Raw genomic sequence first — 16,147 nt, 5'->3', positions numbered from 1 at the left:
TTCCAAGCTAGTCGGAAGACTTCCAGTTTGGTGTGGCGCCATTTCCGTTCCAATTTTCTGGAAGCTTGCTTCAGGGCTTGGGTATTTTCTGTGTACCAGGGAGCTAGTTTCTTTTGAGAAATGTTTTTAGTTTTTAGGGGTGCAACTGCATCTAGGGTATTGCGCAAGGTTAAATTGAGTTCCTCAGTTAGGTGGTTAACTGATTTTTGTCCTCTGGCGTCCTTGGGTAGACAGAGGGAATCTGGAAGGACATCAAGGAATCTTTGTGTTGTCTGTGAATTTATAGCACGACTTTTAATGTTCCTTGGTTGGGGTCTGAGCAGATTGTTTGTTGCAATTGCAAACGTAATAAAATGGTGGTCCGATAGTCCAGGATTATGAGGAAAAACATTAAGATCCACAACATTTATTCCATGGGACAAAACTAGGTCCAGCGTATGACTGTGACAGTTAGTGGGTCCAGAGACGTGTTGGACAAAACCCACTGAGTCAATGATGGAACGTGACAGAATCCCCCCCCCCACCTAAATCTATAGGGGAGGGTCTGGGTGGGCATCTGTCCGCGGAGGCGGCTCTGGCGCTGGACGTGGACCCCACTCCATCATTGTCTTAGTCCACCTCCTTAGCGTCCTTTGAGTGGCGACCCTCGCCGCCAACATTGGCCTAGGAACCCTAACAAAGGGCCCCACTGGACTGAGGGGCAGCTCCGGACTGAGGGGCAGCTCGGGACTGAGGTAGCTCAGGACTGAAGGGTAGCTCAGGACCGAGGGGTAGCTCAGGACCGAGGGGTAGCTCAGGCCTGAGGGGTAGCTCAGGACTGAGAGGTAGCTCTGGCTGGTTGATGGCTCTGGCAGCTTCTGGCTGACTGACGGCTCTGGCAGATCCTGGCTGAATGGCGGCTCTGGCAGATCCTGGATGAATGGCGGCTCTGGCAGATACTGGCTGAATGGCGGCTCTGGCAAATCCTGGCTGAATGGCGGCTCTGGCAGATCCTGGCTGAATGGCGGCTCTGGCAGATCCTGGCTGACAGGCGGGAGACTCTAGCAGCTCTGGACAGACGGGAGACTCTAGCAGCTCTGGACAGACGGGAGACTCTAGCAGCTCTGGACAGACGGGAGACTCCGGCAGCGCTGGTGAGGAGGAAAGCTCTGACTGCGCTGGACAGAGGAGCTCTGGCGCCTCTGGACTGAGGGGCTCTGGCACCTCTCGACTGAGGGCCTCTGGCGCCTCTCGACTGAGGGGCTGAAACTCTGGTAGCGCCGGACAGGCGGGAGCACCTGTATTGATGGGACGGAGAGACAGCCTGGTGCGGGGTGCCGGCACTGGTGGTACCGGGCTGGGGACACGCACCTCAGGGCGAATACCTTGCATACTACGCCAAATCAACTGCTCTCTCTCTTCACTCTCCCCCAATTCTATTAACACCTCCTCGAGTGTCTCCTCATCTCCCATCCGTTCACTCTCCTCCATTCTGTCCAATAACTCCTCGACCCTCTCAGACTCAGCCCTCAGCTTCACCGACAGCTCCAAGTGCCGGCCCCCAATACATTTTTGGGGCTGCCTCTAGGGGCTTCCTTGCCAGTCTCGTTCCCTCGTATCGATGGATCCTCTCTCCGGCTGCCTCTGCTTTCCTCAATGCCTCCACCTGTTCCCATGGTAGGCAATCCCTACCAGCCTGGATCTCCTCCCATGTGTAGCAACCCTTGCCATCCAACACATCATCCCATGTCCAGGAATCCTGACATTTCTACTGCTTCTGCTGTTGCTGCTGCTGCCGCTTCCTCTGCTGCTTCTGTTGCTTCTTCTGCTGCTGCTTTTGCTGCTGCTGCTGTTTCTCCTGCTGCTGCTGCTTCTCCTGCTGCACCTTGGGACGGCGACACTCCCCTGGCTTTGCCCAGGGTCCTCTCCCGTCAAGTATAACCTCCCATGTCCAGGAGTCTTGTGTCTTCGGCCGCTGTTGCTGCTGCCCGTTACCACTGCTTCTTCTGCTTGGTCCTGTTGTGGTGGGTGGTTCTGTAAGGGTTTTCCTCCTCCTCTTCGTCTGAAGAGGAGAGGCGAGAAGGATCAGAGGACCAATGTGCAGCGTGGTAAGTGTCCATGGTTTTTTAATAAGAGAAAACTCAAAACATGAACACACTACAAAACAATAAACGTGGCAAAACCCGAAAACAGTCCTATCTGGTGCAGAGAACACAAAGACAGGAAACAACCACTAACAAAACCCAACACAAAACAGGCTACCTAAATATGGTTCCCAATCAGAGACAATGACTAACACCTGCCTCTGATTGAGAACCATATCAGGCCATACATAGAAACGGACAAACTAGACACACAACATAGAATGCCCTCCCAGCTCACGTCCTGACCAACACTAAAATAAGGAAAACACACAATAACTATGGTCAGGTATACTCGTTAATGTATTTGTGCTGTTGACATTATTAATTATAATTTTAACATTTTAATTATTATTAGTTGTATTACTCTGGGGCTGAAGTCCTCTCCAAAGCCCTGTGATATGCCTCTATAATGGCATTATTACTCTGGGGCTGTAGTCCTCCTCAGAGCCCTGTGACATGCCTCTATAATGACATTATTACTCGTGGGCTGTAGTCCTCATCAGAGACCAAGGCTCTATAATGACATTATAACTCTGGGGCTGTAGTTCTCTTCAGAGCCCTGTGACATGCCTCTATAATGACATTATTACTCTGGGGCTGTTGTCCTCTTCAGAGTCCATGCTTCTAGAATGACATTATTACTCTGGGACTGTAGTTATCAGACCTGAGGATAAGACCCAGATGAAGACAGTTAAGAATAATAAAAGGTTATTACAAAAACAGGGGGCAGGCAAACGACAGGTCAAGGGCGGGCAGAGGTCAGTAATCCAGGGCAGAGTCCGTAAGGTTCAGAACTGCAGGCAGGCTGGGGATCAGTCTTGTTCTGAGCACTGAAGGCGGCGACGAACACGGAGACGTCAGGGACCACGGTGTGACACCAAAAGGGTTGTCGCACAAAGGCCAGGGTCTGACGGGAACCAGGGTGACAGGCAAGCCTGGAGGAACGAGCCCATTCCAGGACCGTGGAGCGGGCAGCATCTGAGGTAGGAGGAATGGTCTCTGGGTCCGAGGATGTAGATGTGGGGCTAGAGGCATGAAAGTGTGTCCAGGAGATGGTGAATTTGAACCGGCCCACTGAGCTTGCCTGGAGTTGAGACCCTTGGTGATGCGAAAATATTCCAGGTTCTTGTGGTCCGTCCACACTATGAACGGACGTTCCGCCCCCTCTAACCAGTGTCTCCTCTCCTCCAATGCCATCTTCACCGCATGCAGTTCTCGATTCCACACATCATAATTCCCCTCTGTGGCGTAAAGACGATTGGAGAGGAATCCGCATGGATGTAGCTTAAGGCCCAGGGCAGAATGCTGGGACAGGACGGCCAGCACTCTCGCATCCGAGGCGTCTACCTCCACCACGAGCTGACGGGACGGATCCGGTTGGATCAATATGGGAGGGTTGGTGGAGAGGTGTTTAATGTGAACGGGACATTGGAAGAGGTGGGTGCTCTTACCTCTCCTGGATCCCATCTGCACAGTCCCAGCAGCTTTCACATATCCAAGGAAGGAGATGGTAGAGTGATGGGAATCACATTTTTCAGGTTTGACAAAAAGCTGGTTCTTCATGAGATGCTGTGGAGCTGTCGGACGTGGAAAACGTGTTCTTGAGCTGAGCGGGAAAAGCCGAACACAAACCAGTTCAACATGTCATGGAGAACATCATTAACCAAGGCCTGCAACACAGCAGGAGCATTGGTCAGACCGAATGGCATCACCAGGTATTCATAGTGTCTGCAGTGTTGAAGGCTGTCTTCAATCAATCAATCAAATGTATGTATTTATAAAGTCCATTTTACATCAGCCGATGTCACAAAGTGCTGTACAGAAACCTAGCATAAAACCAGAAACAGCAAGCAACGCAGATGTAGAAGCACGGTGGCTAGGAAAAACTCCCAAGAAAGGCAGGAACATAGGAAGAAACCTAGAGAGGAACCAGGCTCTAAGTGGTGGCCAGTCCTCTTCTGGCTGTGCCGGGTGGAGATTATAACAGTGCATGTCCAAGATGTTCAAGCGTTCATAGATGACCAGCAGGGTCAAATAATAATAATAATAATCACAGTGGTTGTTAGAGGGTGCAACAGGTCAGCACCTCAGGAGTAAATGTCAGTTGGTTTCTCATAGCCGATCATTCAGATTTAGAGACAGCAGGTGCGGTAGAGAGATAGTCGAAAACACCAGGTCCGTGACAGGGTAGTACATCAGGTGAACAGGTTAGGGTTCCATAGACACAGGCAGAACAGTTGAAACTGGAGCAGCAGCACGGTTAATTTGGGACAGCAAGGAGTCATCATGCCAGGTAATCCTGAGGCATGGTCCTAGGGCTCAGGTCCTCTGAGAGAAAGAGAGAATTAGAGAGGGGCTAATAAAAACCTCTTTATGGCCAGGGTGTGACAACAGCTGGTGCGCGATGTCTAATATTAAAGAAGTCTCGAGAACAGCGGCGTCTGGTAAGACATGGGGCGGAGGACTATGTCTTTTTGCAAATAACAGGTGGCGTTGCACGATATCGAAGGAAGTCTCGAGCTATTGCCCGCCTGAGGTAGAGTACCTTAAAGTAAGCTGTAGACTACACTATCTACCAAGATAGTTCTCATCTATATTGTTTATAGCCGTCTATTTACCACCACAGACCAATTGTGGCACTAAGACTGCACTCAACCAACTCTATAAGGCCAAAAGCAAACAAGAAAATGCTCACCCAGGAGCGGCGCTCCTAGTGGCAGGGGACATTAATGCAGGCAAACTTAAATCAGTTTTACCAAATCTTTACCAGCATGTCAAATGTGCAACAAGAGGAAATCAATTCAAGACCACTTTTACTCCACACACAGAGATGCGTACTAAGCTCTCCCCAGCCCTCCATTTGGCATATATGACAATAAATCTATCCTCCTGATTCCTGCATACAAGCAAAAACTAAAGCAGGAAGCACCAGTGACTCGCTCAATACGGAAGTGGTCAGATGACGCGGATGCTACGCTTCAGGGCTGTTTTGCTAGCAAAAACTGGAACATGTTACAGGATTCATCCAATGACATTGAAAAGTATACCACCTCAGTCATCGGCTTCATCAATAAGTGCATCGACAATGTCGTCCCCACAGTGACCGCACGTACATATCCAAACCAGAAACCATGGATTACAGGCAACATCCGCACCGAGCTAAAGGCTAGAGCTTGTCACGGCCGTCCTCCTCTTCATCTGAAGAGGAGAGACGAGATGGATCTGAGGACCAATACGCGGCGTGGTAAGTGTCCATGGCAAATCTTTAATCAAGAAAGACTGAACACTATACAAACGAGTAACAAAAACAATAAACCAAATTCGACCGTGACGCTACAAAATGAGACCTGTGCTGAAACAAGCCATCAACATAGACAATCACCCACAAACAAACAGTGCAACCCAGGCTACCTAAGTATGATTCTCAATCAGAGACAACTAATGACACCTGCCTCTGATTGAGAACCATACTAGGCCGAAAACAAAGAACTGCCAAAAAACATAGAAAAACAAACATAGACTGCCCACCCAACTCACGCCCTGACCATACTAAATAAATACAAAACAGAAATAAAGGTCAGAACGTGACAGTACCCCCCCCCAAAGGTGCGGACTCCGGCCGCAAAACCTTGACCTATAGGGGAGGGTCTGGGTGGGCGTCTGTCCGCGGTGGCGGCTCTGGCGCGGGACGCGGACCCCACCTCATCATTGTCTTAGTCCGCCTTATTGTCCGCCTCCGTGGCTTTCTCAGCATGACCACCCCTCTCAATAACCCCACTGGACAGAGGGGCAGCTCGGGACAGAGAGGCAGCTGCTCGGGACAGAGGGGCAGCTGCTCGGGACAGAGGGGCAGCTGCTCGGGACAGAGGGGCAGCTGCTCGGGACAGAGGGGCAGCTGCTCGGGACAGAGGGGCAGCTGCTCGGGACAGAGGGGCAGCTGCTCGGGACAGAGGGGCAGCTGCTCGGGACAGAGGGGCAGCTGCTCGGGACAGAGGGGCAGCTGCTCGGGACAGAGGGGATCCGGCAGCGGCGCCGGACAGGCGGGGGGCTCCGGCAGCGGCGCCGGGCAGGCGGGAGGCTCCGGCAGAGGCGCCGGGCAGGCGGGAGGCTCCGGCAGAGGCGCCGGGCAGGCGGGAGGCTCCGGCAGAGGCGCCGGGCAGGCGGGAGGCTCCGGCAGAGGCGCCGGGCAGGCGGGAGGCTCCGGCAGAGGCGCCGGACAGGCGGGAGGCTCCGGCAGAGGCGCCGGACAGGCGGGAGGCTCCGGCAGAGGCGCCGGACAGGCGGGAGGCTCCGGCAGAGGCGCCGGACAGGCGGGAGGCTCCGGCAGAGGCGCCGGACAGGCGGGAGGCTCCGGCAGAGGCGCCGGACAGGCGGGAGGCTCCGGCAGAGGCGTCGGACAGGCGGGAGGCTCCGGCAGAGGCGCCGGACAGGCGGGAGGCTCCGGCAGAGGCGCCGGACAGGCGGGAGGCTCCGGCAGAGGCGCCGGACAGGCGGGAGGCTCCGGCAGAGGCGCCGGACAGGCGGGAGGCTCCGGCAGAGGCGCCGGACAGGCGGGAGGCTCCGGCAGAGGCGCCGGACAGGCGGGAGACTCCGGCAGAGGCGCCGGACAGGCGGGAGACTCCGGCAGAGGCGCCGGACAGGCGGGAGACTCCGGCAGAGGCGCCGGACAGACAGGACCACCTGCAGGGAGGAGACAGAAAGACAGCCTGGTGCGTGGGGCTGCCACAGGAACCACCAGGCTGGGAAGACCTTCAGGAGGCTTGGGGTTAAGAGGAGGCACCTGAAAGACCGGGCTGTGGGGGAGCACTGGAGCTCTGGTGCGCAACCTTGGCACCACTTCCCCAGGCTGGATAACCACTCTAGCCCGGACCGTCCAGAGTGCAGGCACAGGTTGAACCGGGCTGTGGGTAAGCACGGGAGATCTAGTGCTTACTACACGCACCTCTCCCTTCGGCTCCATTCCCACATTCGCCCGGCACGAGCGGAGCGCGGGCAGAGGACGCACTGCACCCTCCCAGCGCCCCGGAGACACAGCACGCAGAGCCGGCGCAGGATACCCTGGGCCAAAACTGCGTACCGGCGACCAGACCCGCTGAGCAGGCACCATACGCCCTGTCTCGATGCCCGCACTCGCATGACACTCTCGGGGGGCTGTCCCATAGCGCACCGGGCTATGGGCACGTACTGGCGACACCGTGCGCTTAACCGCATAACACGGTGCCTGCCCAGTATCTCGCTGCTTATAATAAGCACGAGGAGTGAGCGCAGGTCTGCTACCTGGCTTAGCTCCACCCCTCGTGTGCCCCCCCCAAAAAATTTTTTGGGGCTGTCTCTCGTACCTGTCGCACTGCCGTGCTGCCTCCTCATATCGCCGCCGCTCAGCTTTCGCTGCCTCCAGCTCTGCTTTGGGGCGGCGATATTCCCCAGCCTGTGCCCAGGGTCCCTCTCCGTTCAGTATCTCCTCCCATGTCCAGGAGTCCTGTGATACCGGCCGCTGTTGTTGCTGCTGCTGCTGCTGCTGTCGTCGCTGTTTTCTACCACGCCGCTTGGTCCTTGGTTGGTGGGTGATTCTGTCACGGCCGTCCTCCTCTTCATCTGAAGAGGAGAGACGAGATGGATCTGAGGACCAATACGCGGCGTGGTAAGTGTCCATGGCAAATCTTTAATCAAGAAAGACTGAACACTATACAAACGAGTAACAAAAACAATAAACCAAATTCGACCGTGACGCTACAAAATGAGACCTGTGCTGAAACAAGCCATCAACATAGACAATCACCCACAAACAAACAGTGCAACCCAGGCTACCTAAGTATGATTCTCAATCAGAGACAACTAATGACACCTGCCTCTGATTGAGAACCATACTAGGCCGAAAACAAAGAACTGCCAAAAAACATAGAAAAACAAACATAGACTGCCCACCCAACTCACGCCCTGACCATACTAAATAAATACAAAACAGAAATAAAGGTCAGAACGTGACAGAGCTGCTGCTTTCAAGGAGCGGGACACTAATCTGACGCCTTTAAGAAATCTTGCTATGCCCTCAGCCGAACCATCAAACAAGAAAAGATGCTCATCGGATGTGGCAGGGCTTGAAAACTATTACGGACTACAAAGGGAAAGCCAGATGCGAGCTGCCCAGTGAGCCTACCAGATGAGTTAAATGCATCGTGGAAAGCAGCACTGAAGCATCCACAAGAGCACCAGCTGTTTTGGATGACTGTGATAACGCTCTCGGTAGCCAGTGTGAGCAAGACCTCTAAATATGTTGCTAGTTGTTTAAATAAATGTATTTGCTAGTTGTTTAACTAAATGTGTTGCTAGATTTTGAACAACATTTGTTGCTAGTTGTTGAAATAAATGTGTTGCTTGAGTGTTGCCTGTATATGGTTCATTACACATGTATTTGATACAGTAGGAGGAGTATAGTAGGATAGTGAGTACAGTAGGATATCTAACAAGAGTGGAACAAAGCATGCAGCCCCAGAGTAATAATGTCATTATTGAGGCATGTCACAGGGCTCTGAAGAGGACTACAGCCCCAGAGTAATAATGTCATTATAGAGGCATGTCACAGGGCTCTGAAGAGGACTTCAGCCCCAGAGTAATAATGTCATTATAGAGGCATGTCACAGGGCTCTGAAGAGGACTTCAGCCCCAGAGTAATAATGTCATTATAGAGGCATGTCACAGGGCTCTGAAGAGGACTTCAGCCCCAGAGTAATAATGTCATTATAGAGGCATGTCACAGGACTCTGAAGAGGACTACAGCCCCAGAGTAATAATGTCATTATAGAGGCATGTCACAGGGCTCTGAAGAGGACTACAGCCCCAGAGTAATAATGTCATTATAGAGGCATGTCACAGGGCTCTGAAGAGGACTTCAGCCCCAGAGTAATAATGTCATTATAGAGGCATGTCACAGGGCTCTGAAGAGGACTACAGTCCCAGAGTAATAATGTCATTATAGAGGCATGTCACAGGGCTCTGAAGAGGACTTCAGCCCCAGAGTAATAATGTCATTATAGAGGCATGTCACAGGGCTCTGAAGAGGACTACAGCCCCAGAGTAATAATGTCATTATAGAGGCATGTCACAGGGCTCTGAAGAGGACTACAGCCCCAGAGTAATAATGTCATTATAGAGGCATGTCACAGGGCTCTGAAGAGGACTACAGCCCCAGATAATGGTGACATCATAGAGGCATGTCACAGGGCTCTGAAGAGGACTACAGCCCCAGAGTAATAATGTCATTATAGAGGCATGTCACAGGGCTCTGAAGAGGACTTCAGCCCCAGAGTAATAATGTCATTATAGAGGCATGTCACAGGGCTCTGAAGAGGACTACAGTCCCAGAGTAATAATGTCATTATAGAGGCATGTCACAGGGCTCTGAAGAGGACTACAGCCCCAGATAATGGTGACATCATAGAGGCATGTCACAGGGCTCTGAAGAGGACTACAGCCCCAGAGTAATAATGTCATTATAGAGGCATGTCACAGGGCTCTGAAGAGGACTTCAGCCCCAGAGTAATAATGTCATTATAGAGGCATGTCACAGGGCTCTGAAGAGGACTTCAGCCCCAGAGTAATAATGTCATTATAGAGGCATGTCACAGGGCTCTGAAGAGGACTTCAGCCCCAGAGTAATAATGTCATTATAGAGGCATGTCACAGGGCTCTGAAGAGGACTACAGCCCCAGAGTAATAATGTCATTATAGAGGCATGTCACAGGGCTCTGAAGAGGACTTCAGCCCCAGAGTAATAATGTCATTATAGAGGCATGTCACAGGGCTCTGAAGAGGACTACAGCCCCAGAGTAATAATGTCATTATAGAGGCATGTCACAGGGCTCTGAAGAGGACTTCAGCCCCAGAGTAATAATGTCATTATAGAGGCATGTCACAGGGCTCTGAAGAGGACTACAGCCCCAGAGTAATAATGTCATTATAGAGGCATGTCACAGGGCTCTGAAGAAGACTTCAGCCCCAGAGTAATAATGTCATTATAGAGGCATGTCACAGGGCTCTGAAGAGGACTACAGCCCCAGAGTAATAATGTCATTATAGAGGCATGTGACAGGGCTCTGAAGAGGACTACAGCCCCAGAGTAATAATGTCATTATAGAGGCATGTCACAGGGCTCTGAAGAGGACTACAGCCCCAGAGTAATAATGTCATTATAGAGGCATGTGACAGGGCTCTGAAGAGGACTACAGCCCCAGAGTAATAATGTCATTATAGAGGCATGTCACAGGACTGAAGAGGACTACAGCCCCATAGTAATAATGTCATTATAGAGGCATGTCACAGGGCTCTGAAGAGGACTACAGCCCCAGAGTAATAATGTCATTATAGAGGCATGTCACAGGGCTCTGAAGAGGACTACAGCCCCAGAGTAATAATGTCATTATAGAGGCATGTGACAGGGCTCTGAAGAGGACTACAGCCCCAGAGTAATAATGTCATTATAGAGGCATGTCACAGGGCTCTGAAGAGGACTACAGCCCCAGAGTAATAATGTCATTATAGAGGCATGTCACAGGGCTCTGAAGAGGACTACAGCCCCAGAGTAATAATGTCATTATAGAGGCATGTCACAGGGCTCTGAAGAGGACTACAGCCCCAGAGTAATAATGTCATTATAGAGGCATGTCACAGGGCTCTGAAGAGGACTACAGCCCCAGAGTAATAATGTCATTATAGAGGCATGTCACAGGGCTCTGAAGAGGACTACAGCCCCAGAGTAATAATGTCATTATAGAGGCATGTCACAGGGCTCTGAAGAGGACTACAGCCAATAGAGTAATAATGTCATTATAGAGGCATGTAACAGGGCTCTGAAGAGGACTACAGCCCAAGAGTAATAATGTCATTATAGAGGCATGTCACAGGGCTCTGAAGAGGACTACAGCCCCAGAGTAATAATGTCATTATAGAGGCATGTCACAGGGCTCTGAAGAGGACTACAGCCCCAGAGTAATAATGTCATTATAGAGGCATGTCACAGGGCTCTGAAGAGGACTACAGCCCCAGAGTAATAATGTCATTATAGAGGCATGTCACAGGGCTCTGAAGAGGACTACAGCCCCAGAGTAATAATGTCATTATAGAGGCATGTCACAGGGCTCTGAAGAGGACTACAGCCCCAGAGTAATAATGTCATTATAGAGGCATGTCACAGGGCTCTGAAGAGGACTACAGCCCCAGAGTAATAATGTCATTATAGAGGCATGTCACAGGGCTCTGAAGAGGACTACAGCCCCAGAGTAATAATGTCATTATAGAGGCATGTCACAGGGCTCTGAAGAGGACTTCAGCCCCAGAGTAATAATGTCATTATAGAGGCATGTCACAGGGCTCTGAAGAGGACTTCAGCCCCAGAGTAATAATGTCATTATAGAGGCATGTCACAGGGCTCTGAAGAGGACTTCAGCCCCAGAGTAATAATGTCATTATAGAGGCATGTCACAGGGCTCTGAAGAGGACTACAGCCCATAGAGTAATAATGTCATTATAGAGGCATGTCACAGGACTCTGAAGAGGACTTCAGCCCCAGAGTAATAATGTCATTATAGAGGCATGTCACAGGGCTCTGAAGAGGACTTCAGCCCCAGAGTAATAATGTCATTATAGAGGCATGTCACAGGGCTCTGAAGAGGACTACAGCCCATAGAGTAATAATGTCATTATAGAGGCATGTCACAGGACTCTGAAGAGGACTACAGCCCCAGAGTAATAATGTCATTATAGAGGCATGTCACAGGGCTCTGAAGAGGACTACAGCCCCAGAGTAATAATGTCATTATAGAGGCATGTCACAGGGCTCTGAAGAGGACTTCAGCCCCAGAGTAATAATGTCATTATAGAGGCATGTCACAGGGCTCTGAAGAGGACTACAGCCCCAGAGTAATAATGTCATTATAGAGGCATGTCACAGGGCTCTGAAGAGGACTACAGCCCCAGAGTAATAATGTCATTATAGAGGCATGTGACAGGGCTCTGAAGAGGACTTCAGCCCCAGAGTAATAATGTCATTATAGAGGCATGTCACAGGGCTCTGAAGAGGACTACAGCCCCAGAGTAATAATGTCATTATAGAGGCATGTCACAGGGCTCTGAAGAGGACTTCAGCCCCAGAGTAATAATGTCATTATAGAGGCATGTCACAGGGCTCTGAAGAGGACTACAGCCCCAGAGTAATAATGTCATTATAGAGGTATGTGACAGGGCTCTGAAGAGGACTTCAGCCCCAGAGTAATAATGTCATTATAGAGGCATGTCACAGGGCTCTGAAGAGGACTACAGCCCCAGAGTAATAATGTCATTATAGAGGCATGTCACAGGGCTCTGAAGAGGACTACAGCCCATAGAGTAATAATGTCATTATAGAGGCATGTCACAGGGCTCTGAAGAGGACTTCAGCCCCAGAGTAATAATGTCATTATAGAGGCATGTCACAGGGCTCTGAAGAGGACTTCAGCCCCAGAGTAATAATGTCATTATAGAGGCATGTCACAGGGCTCTGAAGAGGACTACAGCCCCAGAGTAATAATGTCATTATAGAGGCATGTCACAGGGCTCTGAAGGGGACTACAGCCCCATAGTAATAATGTCATTATAGAGGCATGTCACAGGGCTCTGAAGAGGACTACAGCCCCAGAGTAATAATGTCATTATAGAGGCATGTCACAGGGCTCTGAAGAGGACTACAGCCCCAGAGTAATAATGTCATTATAGAGGCATGTCACAGGGCTCTGAAGAGGACTACAGCCCCAGAGTAATAATGTCATTATAGAGGCATGTCACAGGGCTCTGAAGGGGACTACAGCCCCATAGTAATAATGTCATTATAGAGGCATGTCACAGGGCTCTGAAGGGGACTACATCCCCAGAGTAATAATGTCATTATAGAGGCATGTCACAGGGCTCTGAAGAGGACTACAGCCCCAGAGTAATAATGTCATTATAGAGGCATGTCACAGGGCTCTGAAGAGGACTACAGCCCCAGAGTAATAATGTCATTATAGAGGCATGTCACAGGGCTCTGAAGAGGACTACAGCCCCAGAGTAATAATGTCATTATAGAGGCATGTCACAGGACTCTGAAGAGGACTACAGCCCCAGAGTAATAATGTCATTATAGAGGCATGTCACAGGGCTCTGAAGAGGACTACAGCCCCAGAGTAATAATGTAATTATAGAGGCATGTCACAGGGCTCTGAAGAGGACTACAGCCCCAGAGTAATAATGTCATTATAGAGGCATGTGACAGGGCTCTGAAGAGGACTACAGCCCCAGAGTAATAATGTCATTATAGAGGCATGTCACAGGGCTCTGAAGAGGACTACAGCCCCAGAGTAATAATGTCATTATAGAGGCATGTCACAGGGCTCTGAAGGGGACTACATCCCCAGAGTAATAATGTCATTATAGAGGCATGTCACAGGGCTCTGAAGAGGACTTCAGCCCCAGAGTAATAATGTCATTATAGAAGCATGTCACAGGGCTCTGAAGAGGACTACAGCCCCAGAGTAATAATGTCATTATAGAGGCATGTCACAGGGCTCTGAAGAGGACTACAGCCCCAGAGTAATAATGTCATTATAGAGGCATGTCACAGGGCTCTGAAGAGGACTTCAGCCCCAGAGTAATAATGTCATTATAGAGGCATGTCACAGGGCTCTGAAGAGGACTACAGCCCCAGAGTAATAATGTCATTATAGAGGCATGTCACAGGGCTCTGAAGAGGACTACAGCCCCAGAGTAATAATGTCATTATAGAGGCATGTCACAGGGCTCTGAAGAGGACTTCAGCCCCAGAGTAATAATGTCATTATAGAGGCATGTCACAGGGCTCTGAAGAGGACTACAGCCCCAGAGTAATAATGTCATTATAGAGGCATGTCACAGGGTTCTGAAGAGGACTACAGCCCCAGAGTAATAATGTCATTATAGAGGCATGTCACAGGGCTCTGAAGAGGACTACAGCCCCAGAGTAATAATGTCATTATAGAGGCATGTCACAGGGCTCTGAAGAGGACTTCAGCCCCAGAGTAATAATGTCATTATAGAGGCATGTCACAGGGCTCTGAAGAGGATTTCAGCCCCAGAGTAATAATGTCATTATAGAGGCATGTCACAGGGCTCTGAAGAGGACTACAGCCCCAGAGTAATAATGTCATTATAGAGGCATGTCACAGGGCTCTGAAGAGGACTTCAGCCCCAGAGTAATAATGTCATTATAGAGGCATGTCACAGGGCTCTGAAGAGGACTACAGCCCCAGAGTAATAATGTCATTATATAGGCATGTCACAGGGCTCTGAAGAGGACTTCAGCCCCAGAGTAATAATGTCATTATAGAGGCATGTCACAGGGCTCTGAAGAGGACTTCAGCCCCAGAGTAATAATGTCATTATAGAGGCATGTCACAGGGCTCTGAAGAGGACTACAGCCCCAGAGTAATAATGTCATTATAGAGGCATGTCACAGGGCTCTGAAGAGGACTACAGCCCATAGAGCAATAATGTCATTATAGAGGCATGTCACAGGGCTCTGAAGAGGACTTCAGCCCCAGAGTAATAATGTCATTATAGAGGCATGTCACAGGGCTCTGAAGAGGACTACAGCCCCAGAGTAATAATGTCATTATAGAGGCATGTCACAGGGCTCTGAAGAGGACTACAGCCCCAGAGTAATAATGTCATTATAGAGGCATGTCACAGGGCTCTGAAGAGGACTACAGCCCCAGAGTAATAATGTCACTATAGAGGCATATCACAGGGCTCTGAAGAGGACTACAGCCCCAGAGTAATAATGTCATTATAGAGGCATGTCACAGGGCTCTGAAGAGGACTACAGTCCCAGATTAATAATGTCATTATAGAGGCATGTCACAGGGCTCTGAAGAGGACTACAGTCCCAGATTAATAATGTCATTATAGAGGCATGTCACAGGGCTCTGAAGAGGACTTCAGCCCCAGAGTAATAATGTCATTATAGAGGCATGTCACAGGGCTCTGAAGAGGACTACAGTCCCAGATTAATAATGTCATTATAGAGGCATATCACAGGGCTCTGAAGAGGACTTCAGCCCCAGATTAATAATGTCATTATAGAGGCATGTCACAGGGCTCTGAAGAGGACTTCAGCCCCAGAGTAATAATGTCATTATAGAGGCATGTCACAGGGCTCTGAAGAGGACTACAGTCCCAGATTAATAATGTCATTATAGAGGCATATCACAGGGCTCTGAAGAGGACTTCAGCCCCAGAGTAATAATGTCATTATAGAGGCATGTCACAGGGCTCTGAAGAGGACTACAGCCCCAGAGTAATAATGTCATTATAGAGGCATGTCACAGGGCTCTGAAGAGGACTACAGTCCCAGAGTAATAATGTCATTATAGAGGCATGTCACAGGGCTCTGAAGAGGACTACAGCCCCAGAGTAATAATGTCATTATAGAGGCATGTCACAGGGCTCTGAAGAGGACTTCAGCCCCAGAGTAATAATGTCATTATAGAGGCATGTCACAGGGCTCTGAAGAGGACTACAGCCCCAGAGTAATAATGTCATTATAGAGGCATGTCACAGGGCTCTGAAGAGGACTACAGCCCCAGAGTAATAATGTCATTATAGAGGCATGTCACAGGGCTCTGAAGAGGACTACAGCCCCAGAGTAATAATGTCATTATAGAGGCATGTCACAGGGCTCTGAAGAGGACTTCAGCCCCAGAGTAATAATGTCATTATAGAGGCATGTCACAGGGCTCTGAAGAGGACTTCAGCCCCAGAGTAATAATGTCATTATAGAGGCATGTCACAGGGCTCTGAAGAGGACTTCAGCCCCAGAGTAATAATGTCATTATAGAGGCATGTCACAGGGCTCTGAAGAGGACTTCAGCCCCAGAGTAATAATGTCATTATAGAGGCATGTCACAGGGCTCTGAAGAGGACTACAGCCCCAGAGTAATAATGTAATTATAGAGGCATGTCACAGGGCTCTGAAGAGGACT

Source organism: Oncorhynchus mykiss, unplaced genomic scaffold, assembly GCF_013265735.2.
Source record: "Oncorhynchus mykiss isolate Arlee unplaced genomic scaffold, USDA_OmykA_1.1 un_scaffold_227, whole genome shotgun sequence".
NCBI lineage: Eukaryota > Metazoa > Chordata > Actinopteri > Salmoniformes > Salmonidae > Oncorhynchus > Oncorhynchus mykiss.
Note: the sequence above shows the minus strand (reverse complement) of the source record.